The sequence below is a fragment of the Bombina bombina genome, chromosome 2 (genome assembly GCF_027579735.1).
Source record: "Bombina bombina isolate aBomBom1 chromosome 2, aBomBom1.pri, whole genome shotgun sequence".
Taxonomy (NCBI): domain Eukaryota; kingdom Metazoa; phylum Chordata; class Amphibia; order Anura; family Bombinatoridae; genus Bombina; species Bombina bombina.
Window position 1 is genome coordinate 465,879,998 of NC_069500.1, and position 26,185 is coordinate 465,906,182.

Sequence of the window (26,185 nt, forward strand, 5' to 3'; positions counted from 1 at the left end):
GGTTAATACATTTATTTAGTTGTGGTGGGCTCCAGGAGCGGCAGGATAGGGGTTAATAAATTTATGTTGGTGGCGGCGATATAGGGGGTGTCAGATTAGGGGTTAATAAGTATAATGTAGGTGGCGGTGGGCTCCGGGAGCAGCGGTGTAGGAGTTAATAACTTTATTTAGTTGTGGCGGGGTCCGGGAGTGGCGGGATAGGGGTTAAACAGTTTAGTATAGTGTGGGTGTTTAGTGACAGTATACAAATAAAGCTTGGAAAAAGCCGAAGAGCAGTGAGATCGATGACTGTTAGTTATCAACAGTCCGCTTGTCATCGCCCCGTACTTGGTGTGCGGCTTTTTTGTTAAATATGGAGAACGTATTCAGGTCCACGGTAGCGATGTTAGGCGAGCGTATTGGTGCTGGCAAATGCAGCACAGTTAACGGCTTGATAAATAGGCCCCCATGTATTTACTTTAAATATTTGACATTCTAATGTACTGCACATAGCAGAATGTTATATGTATTTATAAATAGATATTCCTATATATATTTGTATATATCTATACCTATATATAATCATGTGTGCGGTGTGTATATATACACAGTATGTATAGGTATAGATATATATGTTATGTTACCATAATAGCGCAAATGAGAATATGTGATTCGGGTATGCACAAGAGTGGGGTGTCTCCATTGAATTCTATGGAGGAATAGGGGAACACATACACAATATTCTAACTTCCGACTTTTGTGCTTATTGGGTTACTGCAAGATCAAAAACAGTGCAACCCAACAAACACAAAAATCTTAATACGAGCACAATTATGCTCAAGCGGAAGCGTTAATTTGCGCTCCACTCGTAATCTGGCCCAAATATTTTTCAGTATTTTATATTTAAAAAATACATAATGCACCTTAAGATAACTCATGTTGGTGGGTGTACATGAAGAATTGGTGTACTCCTGTTGGGTTTGCGCACATAAACCTGACAGTAGTACACTGAATTTTCATGTGCACTAACCCGAAATTAGTTATCTTAAGGTGCGTTATGTACTTATTAACTATAAAATATTGAAAAATAAGAATAATGTAAATAATTATTATAGACGTACTGAACAAGTAACTATAATTATTAATAATTATTATTAATATTTTATTCAATATTTTATATTTAACATTTCAATAACGCGCCTTAGCATAACGGATTCTCACCTATCCTGATACAGCGTTAGACCTAAATGGCAAAACCCAAAGCACGTTACGCATATTTTACATTCCAATATTCTTCACATAGAAAAAAATGTAATTTGTATTATTAAATATATATTTCAGTATATATCTGATTATGTTAATGTAAAATAAATATCTATACCTATATATCTATAGGAATAAATATATAGATATAGATAGGAATATATATTTAATAATTAAAATAACTTTTTCTTGTATGTGAAGAACATTGGAATGTGCAATAATTATAGTAAGAACACAGTAAAACACATTATTAAATATTATTTAATTATTATTTAGACCCTTTTTATTAATATTGATATTAATATTTTTATCAAATTGTGTTTATATGAGTGTAACAGTATATTTTAATGTATTTATGTTGTTTTTAGTGCAACTTTTTAACCCTTTACACAAGATCTTCAGTCACGCTAACCAGACGAGCGTTAAATTTGATTGCGCTCGTGTGCTCGCATTTAGTTTCAATTACTAACATGACCACAAGTAAGCATGGGTGCGTTATTTCTATATTGTGCATGCACCAATGTTAGCACACCACTTGTAATATAGCCCTTAGGGACATTAAACAATTTGAGATGATAAATCATATAAATAAATAAAAAACTCTGCAATATACTTTCATTATTTATTTTATCCCCTATTCCTGTAATTCCATTCTGAAATTGTGAGCTTTTCAGTTCCTGATAGAAATGGAAGTGTAGAATACTTTCGTATTCCACACAGCCATTGGCTGCACACTGTAGTGACCTATTTATTACTGTCCCTAATTGGCCACAGCAAAGAAGGTAACCTAAGTTACAACTTTACACATATTTTATCAATATTTAAACAGGTAATGAAACTTTAAAAAATACATCTACATGTTATTCTCAGACTAGTATTTCATTTTGTTCGCTTTTTACTTTCTAAAGTTGGCTAGTACTTTTAGACACCATGAACAATGTTCCCTCCAATTGTAGTGCAAAAATAAATGAAAACAATAAAGTTAAAAAAAAAAAAGTTAGGCGTATAGGTTATTAATATTTTTTGTAAACACTGTAAGTTAAACATCTGCACACAAGCAAGCAGCATAGAAAGAGCACTGACCCTGAGACTTTCATATGTCTTAAATTCTCAGTAGAAATTAACAATTTTGTTTATAAAGTTCAAATGCTGCCAGTCTACACAGAAAGTTGTAGTAAAAATAGCATGCAGTATAATTAGATATACATTCGTGCACACAATATTAATTTAAATTATATAACATGTATGTAGCTCCTAGAGAAATAAACTGTGAACATTTAGCTCTGAATGAAATATTATGCAACCAGAGTAAGCTACAATATGATGTTATCCTTTGTCATTAAAGGCTAGATTACAAGTGGAGCACAATTTATCGCTCCCACTCATGCGTTAAATTCGCTAGAAGTAAGCTTTTTGTGCATTACAAGATGAAAGTAAAAAGTTTTAGCACAAGCGCTAACCTGACACACGTAAAAAGCCAAACTTAAAATATCACGACCATGTTAACATATTTCCCCATATACTTTAATGGAGCATGAAAAGTGGGGAAAAAAAAACTAACACCCTTACTCGCTTGCAAACCTGATCCGTTTACTTAAGTCCACTAACCCAACATGAAATATCAAAATATTTCACATTCCAATGTTCTGCACATAGAATGTGTTCTATTTATTCCTAAATACATATGTATATACTGTGTGTGTGTGTGTGTGTGTGTATATATATATATATATATATATATATATATATATATATATATATAATTTTCTTTTAATATATATATATATATATATATATATATATATATATATATATATATATATATACAGATATATATAGGAGTATATATTTTAACATTTTTAGAACATTTTCCCTTATGTATGTATGTATTTAAAGGGACAGTCTAGTCAAAATTAAACTTTCATGATTCAGATAGGGCATGCAATTTTAAACAACTTTCCAATTTACTTCTATTATCTAATTTGCTCAATTGTTTAGATATCCTTTGTTGAAGAAATAGCAATGCACATGTGTGAGCCAATCACACAAGGCCTCTAGGCGCAGAAACCAATCAGCAGCTACTGAGCATATCCTAGATATGCTTTTCAGCAAGTGATATCAAGAAAATGAAGCAAATTAGATAATAGAAGTACATTAGAAAGTTGTTTAAAATGACATGCTCTTTCTAAATCACGAAAGAAAAAAAATTGGCTTTCATGTCCCTTTAATATCAGCATGCCACTTGTAATATTGTAATGGGTTGGTCTGAAGAAGGAGCTTGTGAGCTCAGAAACATCACATTTTTTAAAATAAATAAATTCTTTAAATATAAGTCCAGTGAGTGCCAAGGCCCAGAACACACTACCAGTCTAGCTGAGCACCTTCTGTCAGGATGCTGCGGTATGAATCTATTTGTAGAAAGGTTAGCTGTAAATTTTAATACATTTGTAGCATCTGTAGTGCAACAGATTAATATCTTTTAATTGTTGCTTACTACAGGTTGCAATTCTTTATACATTCAACCAACCTCGCACTGCTTCTCTCCTCCATTTGTTAAATATTTGAATATACTTTACTAAGCTAGGTGTTGACCTTAACTGGCAATAGGTTATTTTTTTATTTAACTGGTCTTTAACGGTATATGGTCTCTCCCCCTTGGGGACTGTGGCTTTAAGATTTGGCGATTAAGGGTTATAGACCCAGTGTTTACCCTTCTAATTCTTTTATGCCACAAGAGATAAATTATAGACATAGATCAGCTAATTCTTATAAGGTGTTGTTAACCTGTGGATTAACCTGTGCTTCAGACATCTATATTTTTCAACTGTTTACATATATTTGATAATTGCACTATTTCAGGCTTTTCCTGACCGGGAGAGATTGTAGTGCTCTCTTTAGTTTTGTTTTTAATCATACTTAATGAGTTGTTCATATTAGTTTAATGGTGGCGTGGTCCACAACCTTTATTTTAAAATCATCAATAAATGTTATGTTTTATTTTACTATACTCCATATTTTCTTTTACACCATACTCTACCTCACAATATATTGGTAGTCCACCCTATCAGTGTGCCCAATAATGCTTCTGTTCCTCTTCTCCTCTTTTTTTCTAACCTATCTAAAGAGTCTCTTATTTCCCTAGGTTAAAGTTTCTACTGATATGTATACATAAACATAAGCTCTTAGAACTAAAACCGGTTAACAGGATACTTAAAATGATACAGCAAGAATAGTTTTAAATGGCTTCAGTTAACACAAGCAAACGGCCAGGATCTGTTGCAAACAAATTTCCAAGCAATTTGGAAAGGAAACCCTGCCTCCTTTTAAAGGCAGCTGAATCCAAAAGTAATTATGAAACCTTAAAGGAAAAGTATGACAGTGTCCCCCTGTCTAGGAACACCTCAGGGGTTCAGGGTTTAGGACGGTCAGGGTGTCTTCTATGGAAAAGGGAGATCAGGCGGTCTGCTGAGAGATTAGAAGAAGGTTCCCATGTATTCTCTTCAGCGAAATAGCCTTCCCAATGAATTAAAAATTCAAGTTGACCTTTGTGTCTTCTGGAGTCAAGTATTTCTGATACTTCATATTCTTGATCATCCGTCGAGATTGGATAAGACACAGGTTCCATGTGATGTCGTAAAGTGACATAAGATTTTAACAGAGACACATGAAAAGTAGGATGTGTAACAGCATTTTGATTGATTACTTTGGTTATTTCGTATGGACGGATGAATGTGGGACTGAGTTTCTTAGAGGGCATCCTTAACTTCAGATATTTAGTGGAAAGCCATACTTTATCACCCACTTTATATTCCGGAGATCTTCTTCTCCTTAAATCGTCATAATACTGTTGTTTTTGCTTTGCCTCTCATATGTTGCCTCTGAGATTCTGTACAGTTTGAGAGAGACTGTTTACAAAGTCCTCTACAGCAGGTGACTGAGTATGAATGGTAGATTTGAGGTGGAATGAAATCCATAATTTAAGTAGAATAGAGAATGTTTGTTAGAAGAATTAGTACTATTGTTGTAAGCGAATTCTGCGTAGGATAGAAAATCCGCCCACTGGTGTTTAGATGAACAGTAAGATCTGAGGTATTGTTCTAAGCTTTGGTTTGTTCTTTCCGTTTGTCCATTGGACTGTGGGTGGTAAGCTGTGGATAACCTTCGTCTTATGTTAAGTCGATGGCATAATTCTTTCCAGAACTTGGAAGTAAACTGACTTCCTCTGTCAGATGTTATAGTTCTTGGTAGGCTATGTAATTTAATAACATTATGCATTAATAAGTCTGCTGTTTGAGATGCTGTTGGAATTTTTTGAGTTGGGATAAAATGTGCCATTTTGGTTAGGAGATCAACTACAACCGTTATGGTGGTGTAATTTGAGGATTTTGGTAGTTCCACAATGAAATCTATTGCTATTGATTCCCAGGGACGACTAGGAATTGGTAAGCTTATTAAATATCCGTATGGTTTCTGGATGTCTGGTTTGGTTTGGGCACAAGTTTAAAATGTTTTTATGTATGATGTGATAGATTTCTTCATATTTGGCCACCAATATTCTCTTTGGGTAAGGTCTAATGTTTTTTGGAACCCAGGATGTCCGCTCATAATAGAATCATGTATTGATCTGATTATTTCTTCCTGGAGTTCAGGTGGTGTGTGTGTGTGTGTGTGTGTGTGTGTGTATATATATATATATATATATATATATATATGTATATATATATATATATATATATATATATATATATATATATATATATATATATATATATATATATATATACAATCTTTATGAGATAACAATCCTGTTTGTTCTTGTTTTTTAAGATCCTTTGGGATATGATTATCTAGTTGCTGAGCTTTCTGTATTGTGGAAACAATCTCTTGTTGTATCATCATTATGCGATTTCTTGGAATTACAGCTGAAGGAGGAGGAGATGGATCTACTGTATCTGTTTGTCTTGACAATGAGCCAGCCTTTCCATTTTTTGCTCCAGGTCTATAGAGAATTTGATAATTGATAATTGAATCTCAATAAGTACAAACTCCATCTTACTTGATGGGATGACAGTGTACAATTAGTTTGGAGATATTCAATATTTTTATGATCTTTATAGATCATTATGGGAGTTGGAGTTCCCTCTAAATGGTGTCTCCAATGTTCAAGGGAGGCTCTTATTGCTAAAAGCTCTTTTTCCCCTATTGTGTATTTCTGTTCAACTGGGGACATTCTTTTAGAATAATAAGCCACTGGATGAAGATGATCTTTGAGTGTTTTTCGCTGTGAAAGAATTGTTCCTATTGCCACATCTGACGCTTCCACCTCCATTGTGTATTGTAGATCTGGGTTTGGATAATGTAGAATGGGTGCTGTGGTGAAACACATTTTTAAGTAGTCAAAAGCTTTTTGAGCTTCATTAGACCATTTGAATTGTTTTGTAGATCCTGTGAGTTGAGTGAGGGATTTGACGATATGAGAAAAACCTTTTATAAATTTCCTGTAAAATTTCCTGTAAAAATTGGAAAAACCTAGGAACTTCTGTAGTTGTTTTTTAGTTTTAGGTTGAGGCCAGGCAGTTATGGCTGAAACCTTATCATCTTGCATTTGGATGCCTGTTGAACTTATTTTATAACCCAAAAAGGAGAGTTCTGTAGCATGGAAAATACACTTTCAGGCTTAGCAAACAATTTATGTACCGTAACCTGGTTAGTACAGTAGTGACATGAGAAATATGATCAGTTAGATTATCTGAGTAAATGAGAATATCATCTACGTATATAATCATGAATACATCCAATATATCTCTGAAAATGTCATTAATGAAGTTTTGAAAATTTGCTGGAGCGTTACAGAGCCCGAATGGCATCACCACATATTCATATAACCCGTATCTGGTTCTGAAGGCAGTGAGCCATTCTAAGGTCTAACTTAGTATATATTGTGGCTGAACTTAGTCTTTCGATGAGTTCTGGAATTAATGGAAGCAGATATCTTTTTTTTTATGGCTAGTTTATTAATTATTTATTATATTATTTATTAAGTTCTCTATAATCAATGATTGGGCGTAGACTGTCATCTTTATTTTTAACAAAAAATATTCCAGCATTAGCTGGAGAAGTACTGGGCCGGATAAATCCCTTCCTGAGTTTTTCATCTAAATATTCTTTTAGATGTTTTAGTTCTTTTTGTGACAGTGGGTAAATACGTCCATAAGGTATAGGTGACCGTGGATGCAATTCTATAGGGCAATCATAGCTCCTATGTGGTGGTAGACTTTCTGCTTCAATTTTATTAAAGACATCTTTGAAATCTATGTATTCTTTTGGTATATATTCTTTACTGAGATGTAATATTTTAGATGTGTTTAAACTATTTTAAAGTCTGATTTAAATGTTATTTCGGAGGTTACCCAGTTGATTTCTGGTTGATGTATTTGTAACCATTTTAAACCTTGTACGATAGGAAACATTGGAGAAGTAGTTACATCAAATTCCAAAATTTCAAAATGATTTTGATTACCTATGACATTAAGAGGTATGGTTTGATGAGTTATGGGACCCTTAGATGATAATGTGCCATCAAAAAAAAGCAGGACTAAAGATTTAGTTTTTTTAATTACTGGAATTTTATTTTTTTTAACTAATGATGTATCTATAAATAATCCTGAGGCACCTGAATCGATGATGGCATTAGTTTGAATGCGCTGTTGGTCCCACTGTATTTTGAGAGGAATTTGACAATGGGTTATAGGTTCTGAGGAGTTAGATATTAAGGAATAACAGTTAGTTATATTACCTTTTTGTTTTGTTCTCGAAAGAAGAGTACAGGTTTTAACCTCATGAGGTCTACCAGCACAGTACAGGCATACATTGTTAATACGGCGACAAGTCTTCTCCTCTGAGGTGAGTGGTCCTCTGACAAATCCTACTTCCATGGGCTCATCTGATACCTTTGTGGGAGGAATACTGGAAGGCACTGAACATCTGTTATTAGTGTAATCAAAATTACCATGTTCTTTACGTCTTTCACGTAATCTTTTGTCTATGGTTATACTCAAACCAATTAAACCATCTAGAGTGTCGGGTAAATCAACCCTTGCTAACTCATCCTTTAAACCTTCTTATAGGCCGAGTCTGAACTGGTTTTCTAGAGCTACAGCACTCCACTGACTATCTTTGGCCCATCTTTTGAAGTCAGCTACATAATCTTCAACTGGCTTCTTATTTTGCTTTAATGCTGTCATGTTATTTTCTGCTGTAATTTGTTTCATTGGGTCTTCATATAATAAACCCATAGAGTTAAAGAAACTGTCTAAGGAGTTCAAAACAGGATCATCATTTTCAAAAACATTGTTTGCCCAAGCTCTGGGCTCAGACCTTAGATAAGAAATAACAGTCAGTACTTTTTGTTTTTTAGTAACATAAGTTTTAGGCTTCAAGGTAAAAAGTAAATAGCAGGCATTTTTAAAGTCTCTGAATTGACTCCTGTCTCCAGAGAATTTTTCTGGTGGACATTGGCTCAGGTGTGGAGTCTGCAGATGTGACTTTGGCTGCTACTGTGTCTTTAAGAATATTCTTGAGTGTCTCATTTTTAATTTGTAGTTCTCTTAACCCTTAGTTTAGCAAGTCAACTCTTTGGTTTAGGTTGTAGACGTGATTAGTGAGTTCTACTGGATCCATTTTGTTTGGCTTGGAAATATGTCAGGATACTGCAGTATGGATCTATTTGTAGAAAGGTTAGCAGCACATTTTAATAAATTTCTGACAATTTGTAGCATCTGTAGTGCAACAGATTAATATCTTTTAATTGTTGCTTACTACAGGTTGCAATCCTTTATACAGTCAACCAACCTAAAGAGTCTCTTATTTCCCTAGGTTTAAGTTTCTACTGATATGTATACATAAACATAAGCTCTTAGAACTAAAACCGGTTAACAGGATACTTAAAATAATACAGCAAGAATAGTTTTAAATGACTTCAGTTAACACAAGCAAACGGCCAGGATCTGTTGCAAACAAATTTCCAAATAACTTGGAAAGGAAACCCTGCCTCCTTTTAAAGGCAGCTGAATACACCTTCTTCCATACACAAGACAGAGGTAGCAGACACTATTGTAAAACTTGCCTCTCAACATAACACCACATCAGTATCTGCAATTGCCATCTGATTATGTGGCACAAATTAAAGCATATATTGCCAATCTGCCTATTAAAATGGACTCTTGCAAAAAGACATCACAGAAATTAGCTAGAGAGTAGAGGAATAGACACAATAGACAACAAATGGAATTCTTTATTCTGTATCCATACATGGTAACATTTAAGATTCCATGCTAAAGACGTTTCAAGAAAACAAATTGGGTTATTATGGTAATAATCTATCTAGACCACCGGTGGTTAAAAATACCTTCAGATAAAAAGATTAAAAAACAGGATTTTCTTTCCTAAGACATGGAGAGTCCACAACGTCATTCCAATTACTAGTGGGATATTCACTCCTGGCCAGCAGGAGGAGGCAAAGAGCACCCCAGCAGAGCTGTTAAGTGTCACTTCCCTTACCCATAACCCAAAGTCATTCTCTTTGCCTCTGTCAATGGAGGATGTGAAGTTGGTGTCTGAAGATACTTTTTCCTGCAAACAAGGGTTTGGGTTTAGCTGTGTCCACATTAATCTCTTGAGTAAGAGTAGTGGTGGCTTTTAAGCAGTTAGAAAGTGGTGAGGTGCCTTGATTTGTTTTCTAACATATTGCTGCCCTTGGTATAGAAAGCCAGACTTGGTTACTCTGTTCTTTCTTTTTCTACAGGTCTCTGATAGGAGTATGTGTCCTTTCACACCTTGTTAGCTTTCTTTCTGCCCGACAGCTGAATATGCAGGTAAGTTCTTTTTGTCTTCTAGGTACTGGAGACTTGCACTTTTCAGGTTTTGTTTAAAAAAAACAAACCTGAAACAAAAACGAGACTGCATTTTTATTGGGACATTTTAATACTTGGTTAACAGTTTATTTGGGAAGAATACAGGCACGTTTGTGTGTGAGGGGAGACTTTGGTAACTTCTCTTATGTATGATAGGACTGTTTCCTTAGGCTGAAGGGTATCTTTTTTTATTTTTTTTTATTTGTGAGGTAGACGTTTAGATATTTGTGTCTTGCTGCCTGTGTTAGTAAGGCTGAGAGATGTTTGAAGGCTTTCTGTTAGTGCGCAGTTTCTTTGTGTGCCGGTCACGTGACAACTGTTCTTCCGTTTGTACGCTAAAGTGGAGCGGTGTCATTCTCTGTAGGCTATCGGCTGTGATGGCTGTTGGAGCTTCTCTCTTATTTGGCTATTAATGGTGACGATAGGGTACCTCAGTCTGACTGAGATGTAGAGGAGTTAAATGTTTGCTTATTTTTGGGGGCATATTAACGCTTTGCAGTATCCCAGTTTTCCTTGTTAAAAAAGCAGTTACTACGCTTTGAAGAAGTTCAGTTTCTTTTAAAGTGACAGTAAACCTTTTTTGTTGTCTCGTTTACTTTTTTTTTTCTTTATCTTAGCTATGGACACTGAACAGGAGTCTATTTCATTTGATAAATGTTTATTATGTTTAGAGGCCCAAATTGTTTTACCTATGCAATTTTGCTCCTTATGTTTAGCTAAGAACCTAAAGGTTATTGTCTTTAAGGATAATGCTGTTCAGGATATACTACAGCTTTCTCCTCAAACGTCCCAAGCCTCAATGGCATCACATACAGTGCCCTACGGTTTCTCTCAGCCTCCTGGAGGAGTATATTTGCCAATAGATTTTGCTGCACAGATATCTTTTGCGGTATCTGCAGCTTTATTTGCTTTTCCCATGATGGGGAAGCTCAAGAGGAAATAAAAAAATGATGAGGAGGATACCTTGGTAGCTTCTGAGGGTGAAATCTCAGACTCTGACAGTATAAATCCTTTGTCTGATTCTGAAGAAGTAAACTTCAGATTTAAGCTTGAACACCTTCGGTTACTTTTAAAGGAGATATTGGCTACTTTGGACGACTCCAATTCTTCTGTCACTGTCAACCCTAAGAAATAAAGTAAGCTTAAAGGGACAGTCAAGTCCAAAAAAATCTTTCATGATTTAAATAGAAAATGTAATTTTAAACAACTTTCCAATTTACTTTTATCACCAACTTTGCTTTGTTCTCTTGGTATTCTTAGTTGAAAGCTAATTCTAGGAGGTTCATATGCTAATTTCTTAGACCTTGAAGACTGCCTCTAATCTGAATGCATTTTGACCACTAGAGGGCATTAGTTCATATGTTTCCTATAGATAACATTGAGCTCATGCACGTGAAGTTATCCTGGAGTGAGCACCGATTGGCTAAAATGCAAGTCTGTCAAAAGATCTGAAATAAGGGGGCAGTTCGCAGAGGCTTAGATACAAGGTAATCACAGAGGTAAAAAGTGTATTTTTAAAAAAGTGTTGGTTATGCAAAACTGTGGAATGGGTAATAAAGGGATTATCTTTCTTTTTAAACAACAAAAATTCTGGTGTTGACTGTCCCTTTAATAAATACTATGATGTTCCTTGCTCTGTAGAAGTGTTTCCTGTTCCAGAACGTGTGTCAGAGATTAACGAGGGATTCCTTTTTCCCCATCTCCTGTCTTTAAAAAGATATTTCCTGTTGCTGACTCCATTCGAGACTCATGGCGCATGGTGCCTAAGGTAGAAGGGGCTATTTCTATGCTGGCTAAGAGAACCACGATTCCTATAGAGGATAGCTGTTCTTTTAAGGATCCCATGGACAAAAAGCTGGAGGTTTATTTAAAGAAAATGTATGTTCATCAGGGTCTTCAATGGCAACCTGCTGTTTGTATTACTACGGTAACAAGCGCAGCATCTTATTGGTGTGATACTTTGTCCGAGTTGATTTTAGCGGAGACTCCACTAGTATATAGCGGTGCTGCCTAAACCTGCCACATTAAGATTTTTTTCAAAAGTTCTAGCCTTGGAACCAAAGGATAGACTGATGGAATTGGTGACCTTGGAAACAAAAAGACCAGAGCTTGAGCGGAACTTAGCTGCATCATGGGAAACTGATCACAAATCAGATCAGCAGAGAGATGCGATTACAACCGACACGACCACATCTGACAAGCAACATGAGCACTATGGGACAACTAAGGTGAGCTCTGCCATTACAAGTTCTTCCACATCCGCATATCCTTTTATTAACCCGCAACCAGCTTATACGAACATTCCTGACCAACAGAGATATACGCTTCAGCGCTTTGTCTCAGAGCAATCCTTAAAGAGCCTTGATCCACAGATTGCTGTGATAAAGCTGCAGGGCAATTGGAAGACACATATGGCGATTCAGAAAACAGCAATAGTTGCATCTTATCCCAGTAGGGACTTGCAGAGACTTTCTACTATCTGGTTGACTCGCATCTCTTTTTTGAGAGTTGGGGTGGGTTAAAACTAATTAATCCCTTGCCACATTGCTAACCTGCTGAACATTCTGTATAGTGTCCCTTAGCAGTGCACAATATAGATGAATATTGCCAGCTATAGTTGACTTGGACTGAGCTTCTTATATTACATAGCAGGCTCTAGAATGTATGAAAGTTACTAACTTGTTGTCTCTGTCTGCTATAATGTTTTTTTCCCACCCCATTATATTTTATTTATAGCACTGTTTTGACTCTCTTGGTTCACAGTTTAAGTCATATTGCTATCATGCTGGTTGTATATATGCTCAAAAACTTGATATCCCCTGCCACTTGATAACAAATATACTAGTTTTTATAAGGGTCATAAACACAAGTTTTCTGCTTAATGTATAATTACATGCTCAATGTGTATATGTTGGTGAGACCTATTGTATTGTATCTTGATTTTAGTTCTGTCTCTCATATAGATGCACAAATTTAGGCAGGTTCCATAGTCCAATTCTGTATTATTTACAAGTTTAGAATTGATGTTTGTTGATAGTGTAACTGTGATACTAAGTTTCCTATTACAATTCTCCACCACTTATTCAGCTATGTACCCCATATATATATTTGCATATACGATATCAGATAGAACACTATGTATAATATACTTCACATAGAGCCATATAAAGGCAAAGACAATCTTCATGCTTGATGCTCAATTACACTGTAATGCTTTTTTGATGATTTCAATACTCAGTTACACAAATTAAGAGTTGCTACAACTAGTAGTTCTATGCTCTGCTTACATATACAATACAATATTTGCCATACAACACGGTAATAAAGGTTCTGCTGTCACACACTTGAGATCCGTCTAGAGTAGTACATATTCCTCATATACCAGTCTCCCTCCAGTGACCACACTTTAAATTTTCATATCAAGGTATAGTTTAGTGTGGATTTCCAATGGGTAAGTTGAGTTACTTTTACCTGTTTATTACAAGGCATGTTCCAGTTAACACAAGGTTCATATTGATTCTTATTTAAGTTTCAGCCTTTCATCAGTCCAGGTCCAAGATATTCATCTTATAGTACTTGTTATCTATACAAATATATAAAATGATATCTGTTCCCTTACTACCTTTCTGCTAGCGCCCCACAATACAGTTTACTTGGTAAACATAGGAAAATGCATCCTCTTATCCTCTGACCCTGAGTACTTCTTTTACTTAATCAAAGAAGCATCTGACTAAAACCTATCGCCCAGATGATTTTAGTGTATATATTTAGCTGTAAGAGTAACCACTCTTATGTTTATCCTTTTATATCACCTGGTAACGCCAAACTTTTATCATAGTGTGCTTCCCTCATTTTATACTTTTCCCCATAATCCCCTTTGGAAAATAAGGTTCGACATCTGAGGCACAAGAGCGGTCTCCTGTTACTAACATTTACCTACTCTACTACTATTTTTTTACATTACTGAGAGGTTCAAGAATGGCCTAAGGATTCATTTAGTGTGTATACAGGCTGACAGGCAAACAATGTATATGTTTAATCTGCAGTTGTCATATAAACATGTAATGTTCATCCTTTTGGACTTATTTTTGCTAAATTTGTAGCTTTTGATGCTTAATGTATGCTAATTACTGACATTCTACTGTTTTTGTATGCCTTGAATAGAACCTCAATACAAAACATATTAAAAAAATAATGAAATATATATATATAATATAGTCCAAAACTACAGAAATGACAATATCACTCCTAACACTATGGACAGAACTAATAAATTACTTTTATAATGCCTGGTAATTACAAATAGAATAAGAGAAAACAACCAAAAATAAACCAAAAATCCATTTTTTATAGACTTGTTTAACTTACTCTCCCAGTAACATATAGCTGTGAGGAAAAAGCATCCTGAATGAAAAATTTAGGTCACTTTTGGACCCACAGATAGCCTAAACATTGCAGTGGAATTATAGGGGATGCAAAACATAAAGAACCACTTTTGGGCCCTTGTTATTATATAGATGCTATTAAGAATAAATATATAGGGCCCGATAATCTAAACCTCGCAATCTCAGAAGTGCTTTTTCTTGCCAACCCTTGCAGGGGCTGCCCTGGTAGAATTATCATAAAAAATGGGCAGTCCCTGTGAATGGTGAGATGTGTCCTATTGAAAGTAATGGAGCTCTCTAGAAAGGGAACCTTTGCATCGTGGAGCGAAGTTAGCAATGAGCAGGGGGCGCACTATACAAATTAAATCCTGCAGCCAATATAAATCACATTAAGCTGCATTCTGCATATAGCATCTTACAATTGCTTCTATTTTCATATGCTATTAGGGTTATCAGTATTTTGAGTGTTTGGAGAAAAGCTTGCCACCTTTTAGATATCTGCAGTGCAAAAATCTTTACAGAATTACCCTGGAATTAGAGATACATTTTCATATACGCCCATGAAATGCCCATGTTCGGCCCATTTTACAAAGAAAAAAAAAACCCAACAACAATTACACTTTGTATTTTTATACTTTTAAGTAAGAAATTCTTGCTTTTTTTACCCATCCAGTGTACTTAAATTACGATTTAAGCTGTGCATAGTTAATGTGATTTATTCCTGTGTAATTTACATACAAACGGCTAGATCACAAGTTTTGTCGGTAAGGCTGTGCGATGCTAATGCTCCTTTTTTTCCACCACTCCCTTAAACCAACGCTGGTATTACAGGTTTTTTTTAAAAAGGTGAGCGTTGAGCAAAATTTAGCTCCACATCTCACCTCAATACCAGCGATGCTTAAGTCAGTGGTGAGCTGGCAAAACGTGCTCGTGCACGATTTCCCCATAGGAAACAATGGGGCTCCCATTAATCTTACACTTATTAACTTATTAACACTTATTAACCCCTAATCTGCCGCCCCCGACATCGTCGCCACTGCATTATACTATTAACCCCTAATCTGCCGCTCTGGACACCGCCGCCACCTACATTATACTTATAAACCCCTAATCTGCTGCCCCCAACATCGCTGCCAACTACATTATAGTTATTAACCCCTAATCTGCCCCCCCAACGTCGCCGCAACTATATTAAATTAATGAACCCCTAATCTGCCGCCGCCAACGTCGCTGCCACTATAATAAAGTTATTAACCCCTAAACCTAAGCCTAACACCCCCTAATTTAAATATAATTTAAATACATCTAAATAAAATAACTACAATTAAATAAATTGTTCCTATTTAAAACTAAATACTTACCTATAAAATAAACCATAAGGTAGCTACAATTTATTTTACAGGCAACTTTGTATTTATTTTAACTAGGTACAATAGTTATTAAATATTTATTAACTATTTAATAACTACCTAGCTAAAATAAGTACAAAAGTACCTGTAAAATAAACCCTAACCTAAGTTACAATTACACCTAACACTACACTATCATTAAACTAATTACCTAAAATACCTACAATTACAATTAAATTCAATAAACTCAATTACGGAAACCCCCCCCCCCACACTAAATTACAGAAAAAAAATACAAGAAGTTTAAACTAATTACACCTAATCTAAGCCGCCTAATAAAATAAAAAAGCCCCCCAAAATAATAAAATGCCCTACCCTATATTAAATTACAAAAAGCCCTTAAAAGGGCCTTTTGCGGGGCATTGCCCCAAAGTAATCAGCTCTTTTACCTTTTAAAAAAAAATGACAATACCCCCCCAACATTACAACCCACCACCCACACACCCCTACTCTAAAACCCACTCAATACCCCCTTAAAAAAACTAACACTACCCCATTGAAGATCACCCTACCTTGAGCCGTCTTCATCCAGCCGGGAACAAGTGGTCATCCGATCCGGCCAGAAGTCTTCATCCGATGGGGCAGAAGAGGACATGCAGACCGGCAGAAGGCTTCATCCAAGCGGCATCTTCTATCTTTTTCCATCCATCGAGGAGCGACTCCATCTTGAAGACATCCGGCGTGGAGCATCCTTCCAGCACTGATCCAATCAGCCAATCGGATTGAACTTCAATCCGATTGGCTGATTAAATCAACCAATCGGATTTTTCCTACCTTAATTCCGATTAGTGTGATAGAATCCTATCAGCCAATCGGAATTCGAGGGATGCCATCTTGGATGACGTCATTTAAAGGAACCGTCATTCGTCGAGTAGTCGTCGTGCTGGAAGGATGCTCCGCGCCGGATGTCTTCAAGATGGAGTTGCTCCTCGACGGATGGAAGAAGATAGAAGATGCCGCTTGGATAAAGCCTTCTGCCGGTCTGGATGTCCTCTTCTGCCCCATGAGATGAAGACTTCTGGCCGGATCGGATGACCACTTGTGCCCGGCTGGGTGAAGACGGCTCAAGGTAGGGTGATCTTCAATGGGGTAGTGTTAGGTTTTTTTAAGGGGGTATTGGGTGGGTTTTAGAGTAGGGGTGTGTGGGTGGTGGGTTGTAATGTTGGGGGGGTATTGTTATTTTTTTTTTAAAAGGTAAAAGAGCGGATTACTTTGGGGCAATGCCCCGCAAAAGGCCCTTTTAGGGGCTATTTGTATTTTAGTATAGGGTAGGGCATTTTATTATTTTGGGGGATTTTTTATTTTATTAGGGGGCTTAGATTAGGTGTAATTAGTTTAAACTTCTTGTAATTTTTTCCACCTGTAATTTAGTGGGGGGGGGGGTTCCGTAATTTAGTTTATTGAATTTAATTGTAATTAATTGTAGGTAGTTTAGGTAATTTATTTAATGATAGTGTAGTGTTAGATGTAATTGTAACTTAGGTTAGGATTTATTTTACTGGTAATTTTGTACTTATCTTAGCTAGGTAGTTATTAAATAGTTAATAACTATTTAATAACTAATGTACCTAGTTAAAATAAATACAAAGTTGCCTGGGAAATAAATATAAATCCTAAGCTAGCTACAATGTAACTATTAGTTATATTGTAGCTAGCTTAGGGTTTATTTTATCGGTAAGTATTTAGTTTTAAATAGGAATAATTTATTTAATTTTGTTAAATTTATTTCGTTTAATTTAAATTATATTTAAGTTAGGGGGGTTAGGGTTAAGTTTAGACTTAGGTTTAGGGGCTAATACCTTTAATATAGTAGCTGCGACATTGGGGGTGGCAGATTAGGGGTTAATAAATGTAAGTAGGTGTCGGCGATGTTAGGGCAGGCAGATTAGGGGTTAATAAAATTTAACTAGTATTTGCGAGGCGGGAGTGCGGCGGTTTAGGGGTTAATACATTTATTAAAGTCGCGGCGATGTCCGGTCGGCAGATTAGGGGTTAATAATTGTAGGTAGGTGACGGCAACGTTGGGGGCAGCAGATTAGGGGTTAATAAATATAATGTAGGTGTCGGCGATGTTAGGGGCAGCAGATTAGGAGTTAATAGGTATAGTGTTTGCGAGGCGGGAGTGCGGCGGTTTAGGGGTTAATAAATTTATTAAAGTGGCGGCGATGTCCGGTCGGCAGATTAGGGGTTAATAATTGTAGGTAGGTGGCGGCGACGTTGGGGGCGGCAGATTAGGGGTTAATAAATATAATGTAGGTGGCGGCGATGTCCGGTCGGCAGATTAGGGGTTAAAAAATGTATTATAGTGTTTGCGATGTGGGGGGCCTCGGTTTAGGGGTTAATAGGTAGTTTATGGTGTTAGTGTACTTTTTAGCACTTTAGTTAAGAGTTTTATGTTCCGGCGTTAGCCCATAAAACTCTTAACTACTGACTTTTAAATGCGGTAGAAGTCTTGCCAGGAGAGGGTCTACCGCTCACTTCTTCCAAGACTCGTAATACCAGCGTTAGGCAAATCCCATTAAAAAGATAGGATACGCAATTGACGTAAGGGGTTTTGCGGTAGCCTCGAGTCGCGGAAGAAAAGTGAGTGGTAGACCCTTTCCTGCCTGACTCGCAATACCAGCGTGCATTAAAAAGCAACGTTGGGACCTCTCAACGCTGCTTTTTAAGGCTAACGCCAAACTCGTGATCTAGCCGAAAGTTTTTAATAAAATACGATTTTTGGTTAATTATTTCATTACAATTTTTTATGAAACTTAACAATACAATTTTTTCTGATTATTTTTTATTTATTTTTTTAAACAGAAATTTTTATTGAGGTTACAACCAATAGGAAAATACAAGTGTAGGACATATTTAGGTGATTCTATCCATGTTACAAAGTATACAGTAAACTGGTAAAAGATTGTCCTACTGAAGTCTCTCACTAACCCTACTAAAGGGGTCGGGGTTCTGGGGAACCTCAGTTTTTTCATTTTTGATTTAGTAAAACATTTAAGGTCCTATATATTGAGGGCACGGTTTTCAATACCCAAGTTGATGTTTCACATGTAAGGTGTTTCAGGCCTCTGAGAAATGTTAGGAGCTCAAAGTGAAGAAAATGGCTCCCAAGGTGGTATATCATTAACAATGTTCAAGTGCAAATCAAATAGGTGAGGTGCTTCTCAAGAAGGGGGAAAAATAGGGGGAAGGGAAGGGGGCAGCAGATAATTCTCTTCCTCTCCTCTCTCCCCCCCACCTCTAAGAGGTTTCAAGGGTTTTGTGTAAGTGTATAACAGTGGCACCAGATGTCTGAGTGAAGATCTAGTACACCCCTTTTCAGGTATACTGCCACTTCCATTATTCTAATATAATAGAGTATCTCTACGACTTTGGATAGTAGGGGGCAGCCTGTTGTTTCCAGTGTCTTGCTTTAATTAACTTAGTCGCCATTAAAATATATATAAAGAGATATCTTCAGGGTTTAGTAAGTTTGGGAATTTCTAAATGAAGTAAATATGTGCCTGGGCCTTTATCCGCTGGGAGGGAAAGGTGTTTACCTAGGAATAAGACCTCTGACCACAATTTCTTGATGACTGGGCAGCTCCACCAAATGTGGATGTCATCTCCCTTTTCCCCACAATTTCTCCAGCACAATGCTGAAGTGGATGGAAAATTTCTATGTTGCACCCAATGCCACCTAGTTAATAGTTTGAAATATAGTTCAAATAAAGTTATATAATGGATTGATCATCTGGTTTCAGTAATAGCTCTTGTCCAAAGTTTAGGATCTATCTCTTTGTGTAAGTCTCTTTCCCATGATATAATATTATGTGTTTTTGTAAAGTGGGGCATTATAGCAAATATTGATAATGTGCCATTAGAGGTTTATAACCCTGAATTCCCATTGCCCATCTGGATTCCCAAGCTGTAAGGGTTTGTAGTTCTGTGATTAAGAATCCCCAACCATTTAGTAGGGATCTGAATCACATCACTTCAAAATGAAGTTTTAAAGGGATTGCGTACTGAGAGATCAGTTCTGAACAATTGAACCAACTAGATCCTTTATGTAAACTACTAACAGTTTTGATATTAAGGTTAGTCCAACTGTTGGAATTAGAGTCTGGTAATCCTTTTAGGAGTCCTCTGATACTATGTATTGGGGTTGGATGAGGAGCTATCATATGTGAGTGTCGTAGTTCATGCCAAAGGGATAAGCAGTGTTTAATAATTATTTTGGCAGAATGGATAAGGGATCTACAGTGATGTGGGATCCAAATTAAATCGGGGAGGAGAATGTTGTGAGGCAATGAGGCCTGTTCTATTTCATACCATCTAGGAAGTTCTTTAGTATTGCCCCATGCCGAGATGTGGGTAAGCATAGCTGCTTTATAATATACTGTAATTTAGGATTGGGGAGACCTAAGCCTCCTCTATCCAACAGAGCTTGTAATATTCTGCTTGCGATACACTGGGCGGGAATCGGCCCAAATATATGCATTTAGGGTAGATTGATAGGTATCTAGGTATACATTTGAGACTTTTAAAAGTAAGCATCTAAATAAATATGTGAGTTTCGCTAGGAGCATCATTTTGAATGCAGAGATTCTGCCTATCCAGGAGACTTCTCTATATTTGGGAAGCATTAACGTCTGTTTGAGGGTCTGTAGAAAGAGGTTATGGTTAGTTGAAATAACACTTCTGAAGTCATTAAAGAGATGAACCCCCAGGTGTTTAATTCTCTTATGATTCCATTTCAATTTGTGTTTAGTCCGTAAGTCACAAAACTGGTGTTTTGGTAGGTTTAATGGGTATGCTTCAGTCTTATCAACAATCAGCTTATAGTAAGAGAGTGCACCAAAAGAGTAAAAAAGTTGAAGGAGATGCGGGAGTAAGAGATCTGGATCCGTAAGAAATACTGTCAAGTTGTCAGCGAAGAGGCTAAGTTTCTGTTGGGTGCCATGAATATATATGCCCTTAATATCTTTATGAGCGCATATTGCTGCCACTAGTGGTTCTATAGCCAACACGAAAAGCAGTGGGGAGAGAGGGCAGCCTTGTCGGGTGACATTCTGAAGGGCAAAGGGTTGGGAAAAAATCCCAATCCTCTCACCCTTTTAAGAAGGGTCCCTCTAATGCAGTGGTTCTCAAACCAAGTCACCTCAAGGCCCCTTAAATTTTAGCCGGACATGTCCAGGTCAGAAATGAAGAAATCCAGGCATTCCAAAGAAGATGGTTATTAAAAAGCCAGACTTTATTGTTCACTTAGAAACACACATATACATACACACATATACAAACACACATTATTTATATTATACAGTGTACAGCGTGTGACAGAGGTTGCTACATTGGAGAAACTGGCCTAAAGCTGCATCTCAGAATGAATCTACACAGACACTCTATAAATAACCACAAGGAAAATGAATATTGTACCCCTGTTGGTCATAGCTTCACCCAGACTGGTCACTCCATCCTAAACCTTAGGATTAAAGTTCTTAAAGGGAATTTCAAAGACTCTCATGAACGAAAGACGTTTGAGATGAAAATGATCACACATTTTAACACCAGAAATAAAGGACTTAATGTAGACTCTGGTTTTCTCACACACTACCAAAATTTTTTATAATCTCTCATTTTATTGTCTTATTTTGGTTTCTTTTTCTCTACATTTTCGTTTCACTTTTATTATATCCATTTGTTTTCATTCATAATTGTAGCTTTATTCGTGCATGCCATGCTCTGCAGTTTTCTTGCCCCCCCCCTTTTTTCCTTTTGTTTTTCCTCTCAACTTGCTTATTTACTCTCCTTTGTTTATTTACTCTTTCTGGCTATTCTCAGCTATCCTGCACCATTCTCCTTCAGACACATCCTCTGCTATTTATGACACCCCTCTCGCCCCCTCCCTCCCTTCCATCTGTTGTGTTTAGTGTTTTACTATATCAGATTGATCAGTATTGCTTCAGACCTGAGAAAGGAAGGAAAACTCTCGAAAGCTTGCCTTTGAAATATTATGTTAGTCCAATAATAAAGGTATCACTGCATACTGCAATACTCTGGTATTTGAGCATCTTATCTACTGGACTAATACGGCTAATCCAATCTTTACTATATATATATACACACACACACACATTTGCTGCTACATGCCCAGGGTACACTCACGTGTTATGGCACTCTAACAGGCCTGCCCGGTATTCCTTATGTGTGGAGAATTGGGCCTGTCAGAGTACACAGTGTCTTGAGAAAGGCCTTGAAGGGGCCAAAATGCGTTGACTATTAGCTGGTAAGCTTCATTGTTTTGACGTTCTATACTATTTTTTATACTTTTACAGGACATCAGATCAGGATTTAAAGTGGACAACAGAGTGACCACTAGGATCCAACATGATTCTCATCACCGGATTTCTCACCACCAGGAACACGTTTGACTTTTATTTTACAATTTGCTTCAAGTTAATTTATCACCTGTATTGGGATTAACTGACTTTTGTTCATTGACTTTGAAATTATTTACGCATCCATCTTTTCACCACAAAATGTGGTAGATTTACACTCAAAATGTGTCCACTGTTTTTTTTTATACTTTTTTATTTTTCCTTTTCTTTTTCTTTTTTACCCTTTTTTCCTTTTACTTTATATGGTTTTTCTGCACGTGCATTTCCACAATTCAATTTTAACACAATTGTCAAGAACATTTTTTTGGAATTTTTTTGCAAATTTGGAGCAGATTATACTCAGTATATATCACATGTGTCTACCGTGACCCCAAGTCACGAGGATTCCAAACACAAGCTGGTTTCACCCGCTGTGCAGGCCCTAGAGACCTCTCAGATTGTATTTCATATCAGAGTGGGAGGTAGCAAGCCTAATTCAAACATACATATTTTCCATCATTAACATTAATATTGTGAGCTAATACCTCACATATTATTCTTAAGAGTTTATTTTTAAGAGGTTTTTCTTAAGAGTTTTTTTAAGTGTTTATAGATAACTATGTTCAGAGTGGATCCACATTGTATATTTTAGTGTATGTATTAAATATTGTATTAATTTTACTCTCCATTACCCTTACTAACTGGACTGACACATCCAAGGGTGATCGAGCCACATACAGTGACCAACATACCAATACCTTGCCCACCTGAGGCGCTTTGAACACACTGCATACAAAGAGTACACAGTGTGGGCATGTCAGGTTGCAGCCCACCAGCAGGGCTGTTACGGGCCGCTACTGGCCCATGACCAGGCTGTTGAGAAACCAGGCTCTAATGTATGCTTTCATAGTAGCCCACAAAGTAAAATCTGTTGTCTGTCCGTTATCATTCATTTGGAAGAGTTCCCGTATATTAGTAGCTGTCTGTGTGGTCCAAGGGTTCTTAATTAGGAGGTCTGTTAGTCGTCAAGAGCATTTAGAACCATCTGGTGGAAGTTGGTTGAAGGTGACGATCGCCATGTAATGGTCAGACCAGGGGCAGACTACAATTTTAGCAATTTTAGCTTTGTCAAGAGTCCATGGGTTACTGAATATGGTGTCTATACAAGAGTAAGAGTGGTGTGTAGTGGAATAAAATGTATACTCTCGTTCAGTCGTATGTAGACCTCTCCATATATCAAAAAGGTTATATTGTGTCATTATGTTTCTAAATCTTTTTGATAACATTGAAACCTTTGGGTCAGAAGCTACTGGTTTAGATATCCTCCTGTCCATTACAGGGTCCCAGGTAGAATTGAAATCTCTTCCTATAAGGAGGGAACCTCTCTTAATTTGCTCTATTTTCAATAGTAATTGTCTCAAGAACACTTCTTGGTGATCATTAGGGGCATACACATTAACTAATGTATAGAGGATGTCATCAAGGTAGCAAACAATGATTAAATACCTGCCTTCTGTGTCTCTTCTATAGTGATGGGGGTATATATAATATTCTTACGTATGAGTATAGCTACACCTCTCTTTTTTCTAGTATAAGAGGCTGTTTTACGAACCAAATAAAGAGAAGATTTGAGCACATGGGGGGAAATTTCAGGCCAGTGGGTCTCGGTATAATCTGTTGTAAATTTCACCAAATGTCTCGGCCATAGACTTAGTTTGGTAGGTGTGTTAAGTCCCTAACATTAAGGGTAGATAAAGTTAACGGGGTCATTTATTTTTCTATATGGGTTCTCATATCGAACAGAGAGTGCCATCCTGGGAAGATATAGGTAGGGGTGAGAAAAAAAAGAAGGGGAGAGAGAGAAGCATGTATATACAAATATAAAGAGTACTTTATACAGTTGCATTCCACAAGTATTGCAAGGATTTGAGAAGGGGTCAGCGCAGAGGGGCGCTGCCCAAGGTCACTCTGGGAATTCTTTCTCTGGAATCCCAGGGCAACACACATACAATTATACATATACTTAATGCGGGGGGGGGGAGGGAAGAAAATGCCCACTATTATGGTTTAATGTTGTAAACATTACTAATAGCCCAACTATAAGTAGGCTATATTGGGTACCTGAGGTTAGTTATAGGGCTTAATCGGATAGGATGTTAGGTGAATGTAAGTGCATAGCTACAAACTTATAAATAACAATAATAGGTTAGAATTTAATAACTGACATAGATAAAATAGATTATACTATACAGACTAGTTTCTCTGGTATCAAAACAATGGCATCATATAAACATTATAGTCACAAACACTATAACTTGTATATAAACATTTGTGAATAGGGGTAGACAGAGACCCGGGTGTCCCATCAACCCCTTGCATAAATAAGTAATAAAGGATACTCAGTAAAGTCACAGGATCTCTTCTGCCATCTTGAAGATAAGCCTAAGTGGAACTTAAGACTAAGGAGAGGATGTGTCTTATGGCGGTTTCCTACTGGGGGTGGTAGCTCTCTTGGAAGGTTGTGGAGCTCTACGAGGAAGAGGTTGCCATTCAGGTGCATTAGCTCTCAGTGGAAGCATTCTAGAAGTTGATTTTTCTTGCTCTTCTGGATTGTCTGGAATGAGTTTCCAACTTTGCAGTAGTAGTCAAGCTTCTTGTGGGGTGGAGACTTGTTTAACTTACTCTCCCAGTAACATACAGCTGTGAGGTGAAAGCATCCTGAATGAAAAATTTAGGTCACTTTTGGACCCACAGATAGCCTAAACATTGCAGTGGAATTATAGGGGATACAAAACATAAAGAACCACTTTTGGGCCCTTGTTATAATATAGATGCTATTAAGAATAAATATATAGGGCCTGATAATCTAAACCTCGCAATCTCAGAAGTGCTTTTTCTTGCCAACCCTTGCAGGGGCTGCCCTGGTAGAATTATGATAAAAAATGGGCAGTCCCTGTGAATGGCGAGATGTGTCCTATTGAAAGTAATGGAGCTCTCTAGAAAGGGAACCTTTGCATTGTGGAGCGAAGTTAGCAATGAGCAGGGGGCGCACTATACAAATTAAATCCTGCAGCCAATATAAATCACATTAAGCTGCATTCTGCATATAGCATCTTACAATTGCTTCTATTTTCATATGCTATTAGGGTTATCAGTATTTTGAGTGTTTGGAGAAAAGCTTGCCACCTTTTAGATATCTGCAGTGCAAAAATCTTTACAGAATTACCCTGGAATTAGAGATACATTTTCATATACGCCCATGAAATGCCCATGTTCGGCCCATTTTACAAAGAAAAAAAAAACCCAACAACAATTACACTTTGTATTTTTATACTTTTAAGTAAGAAATTCTTGCTTTTTTTACCCATCCAGTGTACTTAAATTACGATTTAAGATGTGCATAGTTAATGTGATTTATTCCTGTGTAATTTACATACAAACGGCTAGATCACAAGTTTTGTCGGTAAGGCTGTGCGATGCTAATGCTCCTTTTTTTCCACCACTCCCTTAAACCAACGCTGGTATTACAGGTTTTTTTAAAAAGGTGAGCGTTGAGCAAAATTTAGCTCCACATCTCACCTCAATACCAGCGATGCTTAAGTCAGTGGTGAGCTGGCAAAACGTGCTCGTGCACGATTTCCCCATAGGAAACAATGGGGCTGAGCTGCCTGAAAAAAAACCTAACACCTGCAAAAAAGCAGCGTTCAGCTCCTAACGCAGCCCCATTGTTTCCTATGGGGAAAGAAAACATATGTCTACACCTAATACCCTAACATGAACCCCGAGTCTAAACACTCCTAATCTTACACTTATTAACTTATTAACACTTATTTACCCCTAATCTGCCGCCCCCGACATCGTCGCCACTGCATTATACTATT